Here is a 15,093-nt window from a genome sequence, read left to right as displayed (position 1 = left end):
ATTTTGTATTTCCTTACTCTATCTTTCTATACCTAAATGTGCATCTGATTTCCAAGTCACTGCAATATACTTCCTTTCGACCACTAACACTATTTTAATAAATTTCACTTGATAAAATGATAACTTTAATTTAGCCCTTGTTCCTTCTATGTTCCCTAATAAAAATAAATCTGGTTTTTGTGGAAAAACAATACCAGTAATTTATTCTAGAAACATTCCTAAGTCCACCCAGAAGGTTCTAACTTTAGAACATGACCAAGCAGAGTGCAAAAAAGTTCCTATTTCTTCACACGTCCAGAACATTTATCTGATAAATCTGATTTCATTTTAAGCAATTTTTTGCAGCATTAAATATAATTGATGTAAGTAATTGTATTGAATTAAACTATACCTAATGTTTATAATATTCATCATACAATCTTAACAAAGATCTGTCCATCTTTTCTCATTAATTATAATACTTAAATCTGCCTCTCATTTCTATTCAGATTTATGTTTTCCTTTTTAAAAGAACCTGTTAATAATAAAAGATACATTGCAGAAATAAATTTCTTAGTATAACCTCTCCTAATAACAACGTACAGCTCACTACAAGCCAGTAAGTACATTGCTGGACCTAATTTTTCCTGCGAGTATCCTCTTAATTGAAGATAACAAAAAAGTGTATTCTGAGTTATTCCATATTTATCTCTTAATTTTTGAAATGACATCAATTGACCTTGTTCATAACAAACTTCTACATTTTTAATACCATTATGAGACCAAATATTTAAAAATTGATTATATTTAGAATCAAAGTTGTCTTGGGCTATATATTTCCTTTCATTCCAATTTCATTTTTTACCTTTATCAAGATGATAATCAAATGTTTAAGGAAAGGTCCTTCTTTCATACCAATTTTTAACTTTGACATCTTGCAATTATTGAATATATCTGTAACTTTTAATATTTTGATTTCATTAATGTCTCCAGAATGGAGGACTATCGCCTTCCCAAGATCGTGTTCTATGGCGAGCTCTCCACTGGCCCCCGAGACAGAGGTGCACCAAAGAAGAGGTACAAGGACTGCTTAAAGAAATCTCTTGGTGCCTGCCCCATTGACCACCGCCAGTGGGCTGATATCACCTCCAACCATGCATCTTGGCACCTCACAGTTCGGCGGGCAGCAACCTCCTTTGAAGAAGACCGCAGAGCCCACCTCACTGACAAAAGACAAAGAAGGAAAAACCCAACACCCAACCCCAACCCACCAATTTTCCCTTGCAACCGCTGCAACCGTGTCCCGCATCGGACTTGTCAGTCACCAACGAGCCTGCAGCAGACGTGGACATACCCCTCCATAAATCTTCATCCACAAAGCCATGCCAAAGAAGAACCAGCATGTTCTTCAAGAACATGGTGTAAATGAGATTTGATGCGCACTTGAAAAATCTAGATTAATGGCCAGCAAAGTGATGATGCTGCTTCTATTCAATTGAATTGATTCATTAGCCGATACACTTCAAAACTCATGTAGCAAATATACTTACTCATAAAATGAATGCTTTATTGTAGGATTGAATCCATTTAGTATGATGCAGCTCATTGGGGTCCCCTTTGAAAATTGTACAGTATTCTAATAATTTGAATGTGGTCAGGCAGTCATTGTTAAATATAACTTGCTCTTTTAATACAAAATTCCCTTTTTAATGATATAGAATTCATTACTCCAGACTGATGGTGATCTGCATGAGGTCATTTTCTCCCTCATGTTTTTCAAAAGTTCAGTAATGTCTGTTGAAAATTAGATATGGTTTAACATTTAAGCGATTGAAGTTCATTCCTGCTATAAAACAACATTTCTAGCTAATGAATAACATAATGTTAGTGGCAGAGTAAATTTATCAATGTCAGTTATAGCTCAACTGTGCAGTCCAGCATTATAAACTATAATTTAAAATCTAACCTTCCCATTACGACAGGATTTTGGTCAAAAAGTTTCCAGATTCAAAGGGTTCAACTTTCTCTCCTCATTTGTCATCCCCAAAGGCAATAATTAACTGTAGGATATAACTTCAGAATTTCCCAATTCTCAGCCAAATACCTACATTCAATGTACAAAAGCAGTGAGATGTTTGATCCTGAACATTACCCATTCCCACCAGGATAACTAAGTAGTACTTACAGTAATTTGCCTCTATCACAAAATGCCTTTAATAAACTTGCAGCTGGTGGAGTTGAAGTCAAAGCAGACCAAACAAAATTATCTTAATTTTCTCTTCAATTTTCTTTCTATTTCTTTATCTTCCCCTTAATTTCCTTTTGAAACTTCCCAAGGAATTGAGTTCTGGAGATTATCACAGTAGAAGAAATATTTTCAGCATTATATCAGCCAATATCATATTGAGTAACACAGGCTTGAGGAAACTGATGGCCTTCTCCAACTCCTTGTCAGCAATAATTATTCACTTTCCTATCAATTTTAACTTTACTCTGTTCGTGTTAGAGTAAACACCAGGAAGACCAAAAGACCAGAAGAAATAGAAGTAGATCATTGGGCCTATCCAGTATTCCATTCAATCATTAGATTATCTATTCTCCCACTCAGTCCCACTCCCCTGTCTTCTCCCCATAACATTGGATACCCTGACTATTCACATACTTATCAATTTCTGCCTTAAATGCACCCAATGATTTGGGCTCCACCACCAACCATGGTAACAAATTCCAGACATTCACCACCCAGAATAAAGAAATTCCTCTACATCTCTCTTTTAAATAGGCGCCCCTCAATCCTGAAGTTGTGCCCTCTTGTGCCCTCTTGTTCTGGGGGCGGTGGAAAGTTCTAAACATTTGTATCCTGGTGACGTGGTTTGGACAGGACACGCGCCATACGCCAACCAGATCAGACAGCAGATATTGTGGGGACTGGCGATCATCACATTTTCACATCTCAAAAGGCCAAGGCTCTAGGTTTGTACATTGTTTTTACATTTGATTTTTGCTAGAAATGCTTTGTTTTGTCATTTTCCTCTGTAGCGACACATGATATATTCATTTATTTATATTTATATAAAATTAGGCAGTGTTAACTTATATTTCATGAATGCACTTATGTATGTTATACATATATAGACTATATTGTGTTACTGGCTGCACATCATAGTTTTTGTTATGTACTTACCATAGAAACTATAGAAAACTACAGCGCAATAAACAGGCCATTCTGCTCTTCTACTCTGTGCTAAAACATCATTCTTCTAGTCCCACTGACCTGCACCCATTCCATAACCCTTCAGACCACTCCCATCCAATTTATTCTTAAAACTTGTATTTACCACATCAGTTGGGCAGCTTGTTCCAAACTCCCACCACTCTCTGTGAAGAAGTTCCCCCTAAACCTTTCACCTTTCACCCTAAAGCCATGTCTAACTTTACCTTTCAGCTACGTCTAAACTGCAACTTATAATGTAAAGTAGTTCTTAAGTATTTGATTGTTTATTTAGTTTCACATTTGTACTAATTGTTGTCATGTACTTTTCCTAATAATTGCATTGCTATTATATTTCATTATGTTTTTTTCTGCTGCATTTTGCTGTGATTGGCAGGATTTTTACAAAGAACATATTTTTTGTTGCAGAATAAAATATGGGTGCAGCAAAGCAAGCAAAAAAGAACAAAAACATGAAAATCTGTGGACACCGTGGTTGAAGTAAAAACACACAATGCTGGAGAAACTCAGCTGGTCAGTGTCCTTTATCTTTTTTTCTTTGGCTTGGCTTCGCAGATGAAGATTTATGGAGGATTTATTACCCATGCTGATATCTTTCCTGTGATTCCATGGCCTCTCATCTTGTTAAGCAGCCTTGTCAAAAGCTTTTAGAAAATCCAAATATACAACACCCATTGCATCTCCTGCTTGTGGTTTCCTCAGAAAATTGCTGTAGGTTTGTCAGTCAGGGATTTCCTGTTAAGGAAATCATGCTGACTTTGGCCTATCTTGTCATGCACCTCCAGGTACTCCATAACCTCATCCTCCAACAACTTCCCAACCACCAACGTTAGGCGAACAGGTTTATAATTTCCTTTCTGCTGCCTCGCTTCCTTTTTAAATAGTGAAGTGACCTTTACCACTTTCCAGTCTGCTGGTCCTTGACAGGATCTATTGGTTCTTAGAAGATCATTACTAATGCCTCCGCAATCTCTGTAGCTTCTTAATTCAGAACCCGAGATGCATTCCATCTGGTCTGTGAGTCTTATCATTCAGCTTCCCAAGCACCTTCTCTCTGATATTCGTGACTCCACTAACCTCTCTTCCCTGACACCCTTGAAAGACTGACATACCTGCTAATGTTTTCCACAGTGAAGAATGATGCAAACTGCTCATTCAATTCTTCTGCCATTTCCTTGCCTCCCATTATAATTACTTCAGCATCAATTTCTATCACTCCTATGTCTACTCTTGCCTCTTTTTTATTCTTAATGCACCTAATAAAAGCTTTTTGATATTATTTGTTAGCTTCCTTTCAAAGTTCATTTTTTCATCCTAATGACCTCCTTAGTTGCCTTCTATATGCTTCTAAAACCTCCCCAGTCCTCTATCTGCCCACTATTATTTTCTTCCTTGTGTGCCCTTTCTTTTACTCTTGTCAGCCATAGTTGTCATTTTTTTCATTGAACGATTTCATTTTTTTTTTGGAATAAATGTGTCCTGCATCTTCCTTATTTTCCACAGAAACTCAAGCCATTGCTGCTGTGCTGTCCTCCCCACTAGCTTGCCTTTCCAATCGTACCTCTTTAATCTCCTTTATTCCACTGGTATACTGACATATCTGATTTTAATTTCTCCCCCTTAAATTGCAGGACAAATTCTATCATATTGTGATTACTGCCTTCAAAAGGTTCTCCTTACTTTCTGATCCCTTATCAACTCTGGTTCATTACACAATACCCAAGCTGCATTAACAAGCCATCCTGAAGGCATTCGATAAATTCCATCTCTTGGGATCCAGCTCCAATCTGGTTTTCCTTATGAAATCCCCCGTGACTATTGTCACATTGCCCTTCTTGCATGCCTTCTCTATCTCCCTCTGTAGTATCCTGGCTACTGTTTGGAGGCGTGTATACAACTGTCAACACAGTCTTTTTACTCTTACAGTTTCTTAATTCTACCCACAGGGTATCTCTATCTTCTTATCCAGTATCTCCTCTCTCCAAAGATTTAATTTCATTTATAACCAACAGAACTACCCCATCCCATCTACCTATCTTCTGATACACTATGTATTCACAGATATTTAGTTCCCAGCTGTGGTCACCTTTTAGCCACGGTTCAATGATGCCTACATCATCATGCCTGCCAACTTCCAGCTGCATGACTAGATCATGAATCTTATTTCTTACACTGCAGGCATTTAAATACAAGACCTTCCGTGCTGTATACATCACCCTTTCAGTATTGTTTCCAAAGTACCCCAAGTTAAATCCTTAATCTTACACATGCATGATTGCCCTATACACTGCCTATCCTATACACAATGTATCTACTTGTGTATCATCTGCCCTATTCACTGGCCTCTCATTTTGCTTCTAATTCCCCAATGAAACTAGTTTAAACCCTCCCCAACAGCGCAAGCAAACCTATTCAGGTGCAACCCATCCTTTTGTACAGATTATACCTTCTCTAAAAGAGATACCAATGATACATGAATCTAAACTCCTGCCCCTGCACAAACTCTTCAGCCACGCATTCATCTGCCATAACGTCTTATTCCTGCTCTCAATGGCACATGGCCACCCTTGAGGACCTACTGTTTAACTTCCTTTCTAACTCCCTATATTCCCTCTTCAGGACCCCATTCCTTTTCCTATCTATGTCATTGATACCAACATGGACCACAACAGAACCAAGAAGAACCTAAAAATCTTCTAAAGTCGTCAATAATCACCAATCGGCAACTCTTGCCACCAATCGATTAAAGAAAGCACCAAATTTCTGCTGTTTTGGCCAAAGGCCCCAAATCTGGCAATCCTGCCATGAACACTTTTTTTAAACTCTTCTCTCTGACCTGTGAGTAACTCTCTCTCCTTGCAATTCAGTTAGTCTGCTACATTAATTTTCTATATGACAACAATAACTGCTTTTCAAAGTAATTCACTTGCTGCAAATTGTCTTGTGACATCAAGGGACGCCAGGCAATGCTAATGGTGAATCTTTGTCTGCCTTTTGGCAGTTGAAAGGCAATTTTACAAATTTCTGTTTTATTACATGACAATGAATTGGATCTGATCTGAACAACCTTTTTAAAGACATAGGAATTCTACAGTCCATTCTGCTGTTGATATACCGTCCAGCTTCAAATTTCCTATGTTACAAACAAGAAAGGAAATAATTACAACAGAAGATGCCAGAAATGTGGAGCAGGTTAGGTAGCAAGTATGGAAGAGAAACAATATTTCAGGTCTAGGAGTTTCTACTTTAATTTCACTTTGCCAGCATCTGTCGTTTTTATGATTTCTACAATTGATAGAAAGCTTCAAAAGACAAATTAAACTTATAGTTTGTACAAGTGATCCTATATATTCCAGTTATAACTAGTAAACCAGAACCTACTTGGCTCTCACAAAAAAAATAAGATGACTCAGCTGCATTGAAGCAACATACAACAGGTAATCCTTCAGATATTCTTGCATCCTTTGTCACATTTTCTTTGGCTTGGCTTCGCGGACGAAGATTAATGGAGGGGTAATGTCCATGTCAGCTGCAGGCTCGTTTGTGGCTGACAAGTCCAATGTGGGACAGGCAGACACGGTTGCAGCGGTTGCAAGGGAAAATTGGTTGGTTGGGTTTGGGTGTTGGGTTTTTCCTCCTTTGTCTTTTGTCAGTGAGGTGGGCTCTGCGGTCTTCTTCAAAGGAGGTTGCTGCCCGCTGAACTGTGAGGCGCCAAGATACACGGTTTGAGGCGCTATCAGCCCACTGGTGGTGGTCAATGTGGCAGGCACCAAGAGATTTCTTTAGGCAGTCCTTGTACCTCTTCTTTGATGCACCTCTGTCACGGTGGCCAGTGGAGAGCTCGCCATATAACACGATCTTGGGAAGGCGATGGTCCTCCATTCTGGAGACATCACCCACCCAGTGGAGTTGGGTCTTCAGCAGCATGGATTCGATGCTTGTGGACTCTGCCAGCTCGAGTACTTTGATGTTGGTGATGATGTCACAACTGAGTGTCTGAATGACATATGGGGAGAGCTGCAGTACATCTTTGTTTGAAAATATGGAAAATTGAACCATAGTGTATTCTGCAGAAATACGTCAACAACTAATACCAATTGCTGTCTGCTTATTGAAAAGATATTAATATTAAATATTCATGCCTTTGGCACTATTAGACACTATAGAATCAATCTAGATTTCTAGACAGTCACACATAGGAAGCCGCAGGCATCTTCATGGGACCAGCATAAATAAAACTTGTCCAACTGACCCCAACCTAAGGGCAAGGTCAATTCACATTAGGTTCTTTAGCAGTTCATTAATGAAAATACTGTATAGCATAGAATATTATTCTGGGGAGGTGCTACCTTAAGAAAGCAACCAACATCATAAAGGATCCCCATCACCCTGGTCACAATCTCTCTTCACAGCATTTCAAGGTTCAAGACCAGTTTCTTTCCAACAGCTATCAGGCTCTTGAACCTCGTCTTGTAACACTGCTCCAACACCACAAAAGGACTATCTTTACTATTGTAAAGATACTGATTTTTCATGCACTATGGTAACTGTAAATATTTATAATCTATCTATTTATGTATTTATTGTCTCTTTTTTATTCACTTTAATGTATATTGGCTTGTCCTTTTTAATGAAGTGCCTGTTTGGCTGCAGCATTCCGTGCATATGTACCTTGTACAATGTACTACATATGACAAGAAATGCATTATCATTATCAGGTCAAAGAAACTAAGACCACCTAGGTGTTTGACAATAAACAGACATATTTATACTCATTTACTGCATATATTTTGTAGACATTGTTCAACATGGGCAGAGACTGAATGTTCACCATGATTAATGGTGGTTCTAAATGACTTCAAGCTTCTTCAAAGCTGTTCGTGCTTCTCACATCAAGCAAGTGGAGAATATCCCATCACACTCCATGACATTTACCTTGTCAATGGCTGAAAGGTTCTGTGGAGTCAACAAGTGTTATGGAATAAATATTCTGTTTCTTCAGCCACAGTGATTATTTGCCTGATCCAAGTAAGTTTCTGACCACAGGATATTGATTCTGGGTCAATTCAATGATGGGAATGCTATTGAATGTCAAAAGGAAATGGTTGGTTGTCTTCTTGTTGGTGATGTCAATGCCTGCAAATTGTGTGGCACAAATATCATATGTGACATATCAGGCCAAATCTTGAAACATACAAACTTTCAGTCATGATAATTGTGCTCATTGGTTGAGTAATTGACCAATTAACTGGATCTGTTCAGCACATCCAGGATGGCCTTCATGCCTTGATACTCCTCCAAATTATTTTCTCCTCCAACATCTGCTGGGCAGAGGATAGTTTGTGTTCCATAAAAGCCATCCATCAGTCCAGTATAGTAGCATGAAAATGTTTGGTTCACTCGACTCCACTGGAATCAAGGTACCATGTGAGCTCTCGGGCATAAAGATTTGACCTTTATGACTTTTTCCCATAACCAGAAACTATATGAATGTCAACTATGAAAACTATGAGATGTTGGTGGGAGGCTTGCAGCAGCAACATGTGTGTTGGTGTGCAATATTGTTACATATGTATCAATTAATAGACAAAATTGGCAGGTGGGTGTTAGAAGTGTGGTGTTTTGAGAAGTAGCTATTGACAGACCATTTGAAAGAATGCAGCATTTGAAGATGACTTTGACTATTTGAGTCCACTTCTTGTGCCATTCCCTCCAAGTTTTGGACCTGCCTTTGACCTCCTGGGTTATCTGCTCAATTGCCATTCTGGACATACTTGTGGAAGGTTCCCTGTCAATATGGAACATTTATTCCTCTTTCAACCTCCTTTAGTACAACTCCTGAAAATTGAGGAAATTTTTTCCCCCATTTCAAGCCATTCTCCAATGGCTTAAAGGTAACATTAACATGAATTCCATCAGCAGTGGCTCTCTCCCTTAAGAAGTACAAAGCAACTAGATCCAGAGGCAAAATTTTATTCCCTGTTCCCTATGCTCCATTGCCAACTCCCAATCCCCACCCATCCCAAAAAATCCAGTTAAATCATAAAATAATTAGTTGACAGGACATTGCAATGCTGCAAATTAAGAACAAGTTTGAAATTGACCTATTATTGCTTTATACTAAACAAGCAAGGGTTAAATGCACTGGCAAAGCCATCAGTCCTTCCATTTTCAAAGGCAATAATATTGAGGCCCCTTTGTTTCTTATGAAAGCTATATTGTACTCTCTGACATTCATGGCTCCCTGCTTTTACAGGCTAACATAACTTTTGTCCAACAACTAACCCAGAAAAAAATCCATTTAGTTTGCTACACAGAATGTCCATCCACTTCTCCCTTTATCTCTGAAGAGCTGAGTATAGGCTAGAACCATTGGTTGAAATTCTTTTTGTTAATATACCAAAGTATTAAGTGTAATAAGAGTGAATTAAAAATAGATCTTAATTTACTATATTCTTCCTCTTTATAGAGACTTACATAATCATTAACAACCAACCATGAAGAAGGCATTCCAATGTCTCTACTTCCTGAGGACACTGAGGAGATTTTGCATGTCAACAAATACTCAATCAAACCTCTACAGCTGCACTGTTGAAGGTGTACTGACAGGTTGCATAACATCCTGTTTTGGAGATTCGAGTGCCCAGTAACAAAGAAGGCTCCAGAAGGCAACAAGCATTGCCAAGTCCATCACAGACTCAAATCTCCCATCTGAATATATTTAGGTGAGGCACTCCCTCAAGTAAATAACCTTGGTCACAACCTCTTCTCACTGATACTTGTGGGAAGAAGGTACAGAAGCCTGAAGACCAGCACTTCTAGGTTCAAGAATAGTTTCTTTCCAACAGCTATCAAGTCCTGAATCTCCCCTTGTTACAGTAATCAGGGACTGCTCCAACAGCACAAAAAGACTGTCCGCAATATTGCTAACTCACTTTTTTTACACAAGGATAACTGAATATTTATTACCCCTCTATTTTTGTGAATTCATTGTCCTTTTAATTCAATTAACTTATTAATTAATTAGATTAAGTATTTAACATCTAGTTGTTTTGTAGTTTTTTTTATACAATGTCCATGTTCAGCTGCAGCAAGTAAGAATTTCAATGCATATGTCATTGTGCAATGTATATGACAATGAATGTATTATTATTGTTAATGCTTGCTTTGAATAAGACAAATAGGTCTTTTTGCTTGCTTTTGAAAATATTACACTTAAGCACATATGCACATTATAATGAAGCATGGAAATATTTTGTCAAATTTAAAACTGAAAAATTAGAAATATAATTTTATCCATAGAATTTATTTCAGTTAATTTATTTTGAAATAAACAGGAAAGGAGGGTATTGCTTGCAATTGTTGGTCATTTACTGTACACACACTACACCCAGACTGAGATTCCCATCATCAGAACTGTTTGTCATGCAGCACAGACCAGAATTTTAGCCAGTACATCACCATTATCAATGTTGTGGCAGTCTGCAGCAGTGGCGATTGAGTCGGCACTTCGGGTGGCGAGCGCAACCAAAGGCCAGCAGCCCGCACAGCGGCACTGGCCCCAACAAGCGAACCAGTGGGTGAATGGCAAGAGCAGCTTAAAGGCCAGCAACCCCAAAATGGCACTGGCCTTGCTGCGCAGCCAACAGACAGGGACAGTGCGCAGGGAAGAAGGGCATTATTATGCAGGAAAGTACCCGCACACGGGAAACTCGTTTTTGTTATGCATGTTGTAACATCAGCCAAGGGGGGGACCATGGCGGGAACAGTGCAAGTATAAAAGGGCCTGAGCCCTAATAAAACTCAGAGCTTAACCTGACTACACTCCGTGTGTGTGTGTCTTTTATCGAGTAGTGCGCGGCTACAATTGGTGACCCTGACAGTTTAGATGGCATCTAAACTCAGCGATGAGTGAACAGGCAGCAGTTGCTCTACCTGGATGGGCTAGGGGAAAGGTCCACGACAGCCCTCATGAATGTGATGCTGGCTCTCCTGGGCAAACATGAGCCCTGCATAATGTTTGAGCAGGCTTTCCTGGAGCAACTGCCCGAGGACATCCAACTGCTCCTGGCTGACACAGATTTCAGCGACCCCCAGAAGGTTCCAGTTTGAGCGGACATTCTGAGGAAACAGAAGAGAGAGTGCTCAGCGTCTGTGGGGCTTGTCACTAAACCATACAGCCAGACCCATGCAGAGCCACCAAGAAACAACAGCACCCCAGAGGAGGTGATCCAGATGACCAGAAGTATTTGTACCACCAGAGATGGGGTGCTGGAACCTGCCGATGCAGGCGTCATGCACAATTCAGGGAAACGACAGGGCCAGCCATCACTAATGGCTACGACGGCTGACCACCAAGACAACCTCCTGTACGTTTGGGATCGTCAGACCAGACAACACTTCCTTATGGACAGAGAAGTAGAGGTCAGCATCCTGCCCCCATCGGGACAGGACACTAGGAACAGGCAGTCAGGCCCCACACTGAGGGCTGCCAACAACAACACAATTTTGGCCTATGGAACCTGCAAAGTCCAACTGCAGCTGGGAGGCAGCCTCTTCTCATGGATGTTCATGCTGGCCGCAGTGGAACAACCGCTTCTTGGGGCAGACCTTGGGTGTCCACAGCCTGCTAGTGGACCTCAAGGTAAGGAGATTGGTCCACATCAAGACTTTTCAAATCTTCCCCCTCAAAAGATGCCAGGCTCCCAGCCCTCCACCTGGACTCCTTACAGGAATTGGACAACGAGTAAACCAAGGTCCTGGCCGACCTGCAGTGCTCACTCCCCAATTCACCATGGTGATTCCCGACATGGAGTACAGTACCACATCCTGACCCAGAGCCCACCACTCCACGCAAGGGCAAGATACCTTCCTCCAGAGAAGATCCAGCTGGTGAAAGAAGAATTCAGGAAGCTGGAGGAGCTCGGCATCGTATGGCTGTCGAACAGCCCATGGGCTACTCCCCTGTACATGGTACCTAAAGCAACAGGGAACTGGAGGTTATGCAGTGTCTACCACCGACTTAATGAGGCCACAACACCAGATTAGTACCCCGTATCGCACATCCAGGACTTCACGGCTAACCTGCACAGGGCAAGGATCTTCTCCAAGGTGGACCTCGTGAGGGGATATCATCAGATCCTGGTACACCCCGATGATATCCCCAAGATCACCATCATCATCCTGTTCAGCCTCTTCAAATTCCTCCAAATTCCGTTCAGCTAAAGAACGCTGCACAGTCCTTCCAGCAACTCATGGATGCAGGGGCCGAGATCTGGACAGCACCTTCATGAACCTGGACTACATCCTGGTGGCGAGCAGGAACCAAGAGGAGCATATGGCGCACCTCTGTAACCTCTACACCTGACTGAGCGAGTTCGGCCTGACGATCAACTCAGCCCAATGCCAGTTTGGATTGGAGGCCATCAACTTCCTGGGCCACATGATATCCAGGGAAGGAACCAGACCACTACCAAGTAAAGTGGAGGCCATCCAGAAGTTCCCCAAACCCAACACGACCAAGGGACAATAGGAGTTCGTGGGGATAATCAATTTCTATCACAGGTTCATACCCTCAGCTGCCCAGATCATGCGGCCCTTTTTTGCCTGGATGACAGGAAAGGCAAAGGACATCACCTGGGGCGAGGAGTCAGTGGAAGCCTTCGTGAAGGCCAAGCACACCCCAAAGGCCCTAATGTGGATGCCTCAGGAACGGTAATCAATGGAGTTCTGGAGCAGCAGATTGAAGGACGTTGATGACTATTGGCTTTCTTCAGCAAACATCTGCAGCCTCCAGAACTGAAGTACAGTGCTTTCGACAGAGAGCTACTGGTGTTGTACTTAGCCATCTGCCACTTCAGGTACTTCATAGAGGGCAGGTCCTTCTTGGCTTTCACAGATCACAAGCCCCTGACTTTTGCCTTGGCTAAGATCTCGGACACCATGTAGACCCACCAGCAATGACACCTGTCTTACATCTCGGAGCACACCACAGATGTAAGGTACATTTCCGGCAAGGACAACGTGGTGGCTGCTGCACTGTCCAGGCAAAGTATCCACGCGCTATCAGGGGAGTGGACTTCGTGGCACTAGCGGAGACGCAGCAGAAAGACAAGGAGATGCCCCAATACAGAACTGCCATATCGGGACTGCAGCTCCAGGACATCCCAGTTGGCAAAGGTAACACCATCATCCTGTGCAACGTGGCCACCGGTCAGGTCATACCCATCATCCCGGTGGCTTGGAGATGACAGGTTTTCCACTCCATCCAAGGAGTGGCCTACCCATCCATCAGGACCTCGATCCAGCTGATGGCCAGCAAATATGTGTGGCATAGATTGTGGAAACAGGTCAGCGGGTGGGCAAAGGCGTGCATGCAGTGCCAAACAACCAAGGTACAGCAGCATACCAAGACCCCATCTCAGCATTTCAAGCCCACAGAACAAAAGTTCAACCACATCCATGTGGACATAGTAGGACCCTTACAGGTATCCCAGAGTTTCCGCTATCTGTTCACGATGGTTGACTCCTTCACCAGGTGACCAGGAGCAGACCCACTAGCAGACACATCCACAACCTCATGCGCCAGGCCCCTCATCTCGTCCTGGTGGCATGATTCAGGTTACCATCCCACATCACATCTGACAGAGGGGCTCAGTTCATCTCCAGTCTGTGGTCCAACCTCGCCAGCCTGTGGGGTGCCCAGCTGCATCACACAACAGCTTACCACCCACAGTCCAATGGGTTGGTGGAGCGCTTCCACAGGCACCTCAAAACTGCTCTTATGACCAGACTCCAAGAACCCAACTGGGTAGACGATCTACCATGGACACTGTTGGATATCCGCATGGAACCCAAGGAGGATCTCAACACCTCTTCGGCGAAACTCGTCTACGGAGCTCCACTGGTGGTCCTGGGAGAATTCATACCATCCCCAGGTGGACAGCAGGACGACTTGGCAACAGAAGGCTAAGGGGAAGAGTGGGCAACCAGGCCCCGATTCCACCTGGACATGTGAGGACCAACATACCAAAGATCTGCAGGATTGTGAGTATGTTTTCATTCGCAGGGGTCAACATCGTCCATTCAAGGGTCCGTTCTGGGTTATCTGCAACAACGGGGCCACGTCCAAGCTGGAGGTCAGAGGCAAGACGGAGATCTTCACTACAGACAGGCTGAAGCCATCACACCTGGACCCGACACACCCAGTCTAGACACCAGCATTATGCCAAAGAGGCAGGCCACCGAAACTGCAGAGTCTTTGCCTCTGGGCACCAAGGACAATAACAAGGACAATACCGCCAGTTCTGGGGGGGGAGGGGCGTCATGTGGCTACCCACCGCGGCTGCGATCAAGCCAGCGCTCCGGGCAGTGAGCACAAACAAAAGCCAGCAGCCCGCACAGCGCATTGGCCCCAACAAATGAACCAGTGGGTGAACGGCAAGGACAGCTTAAAGGCCAGCAACCCCAAAATGGCACTGGCCTTGCTGCGCAGCCAACAGACAGGGACAGTGCGCAGGGAAAAAGAGCATTATTATGCAGGAAAGTACCCGCACATGGGAAACTCGTTTTTGTTATGCATGTTGTGACATCAGCTGAGGGGGGGCCATGGTGGGAACAGTGTGAGTATAAAAGTCAGGCCTGAGCCCTAATAAAACTCAGAGCTTAACCTGACTACACTACACTTCTTTCAAGTAGCGCACAGCTATTAATGTCATGGTTTTTTTCAGCACTCTGAACTATTGTTAACGTATTATTTCCTGATCTTATTTTAAATCTTAGAAGACATAGCAATTTTGTTTTAATGCTCAACTATTTTTTTTAAATGTCCTAAAAATAAAATAAATGCTATCAAGTTCCTTTGAGATTTTGTTTGCAGTGAA

General features: G+C 42.3%; 1 long non-coding RNA gene across 1 annotated transcript in view; it reads left to right on the top strand.

Annotated features, from left to right (window-relative positions):
- LOC138739461 (uncharacterized) overlaps positions 1–10,201 on the top strand; it is a 64,503-nt gene extending 54,302 nt beyond the window's left edge. Inside the window, exons 2-6 of the long non-coding RNA XR_011342269.1 lie at positions 973–1,056; positions 2,762–2,952; positions 3,620–3,724; positions 8,008–8,239; positions 9,681–10,201. This is a non-coding gene — a long non-coding RNA (uncharacterized lncRNA). The remainder of the gene's footprint in view (positions 1–972; positions 1,057–2,761; positions 2,953–3,619; positions 3,725–8,007; positions 8,240–9,680) is intronic.
- The last annotated feature ends 4,892 nt before the right edge of the window (positions 10,202–15,093 follow it).

The sequence above is a fragment of the Narcine bancroftii genome, chromosome 7, assembly GCF_036971445.1.
Source record: "Narcine bancroftii isolate sNarBan1 chromosome 7, sNarBan1.hap1, whole genome shotgun sequence".
In the NCBI taxonomy this organism is placed as follows: Eukaryota; Metazoa; Chordata; class Chondrichthyes; order Torpediniformes; family Narcinidae; genus Narcine; species Narcine bancroftii.
Note: the sequence above shows the minus strand (reverse complement) of the source record. Positions and strands in the feature narration are given on the sequence as shown.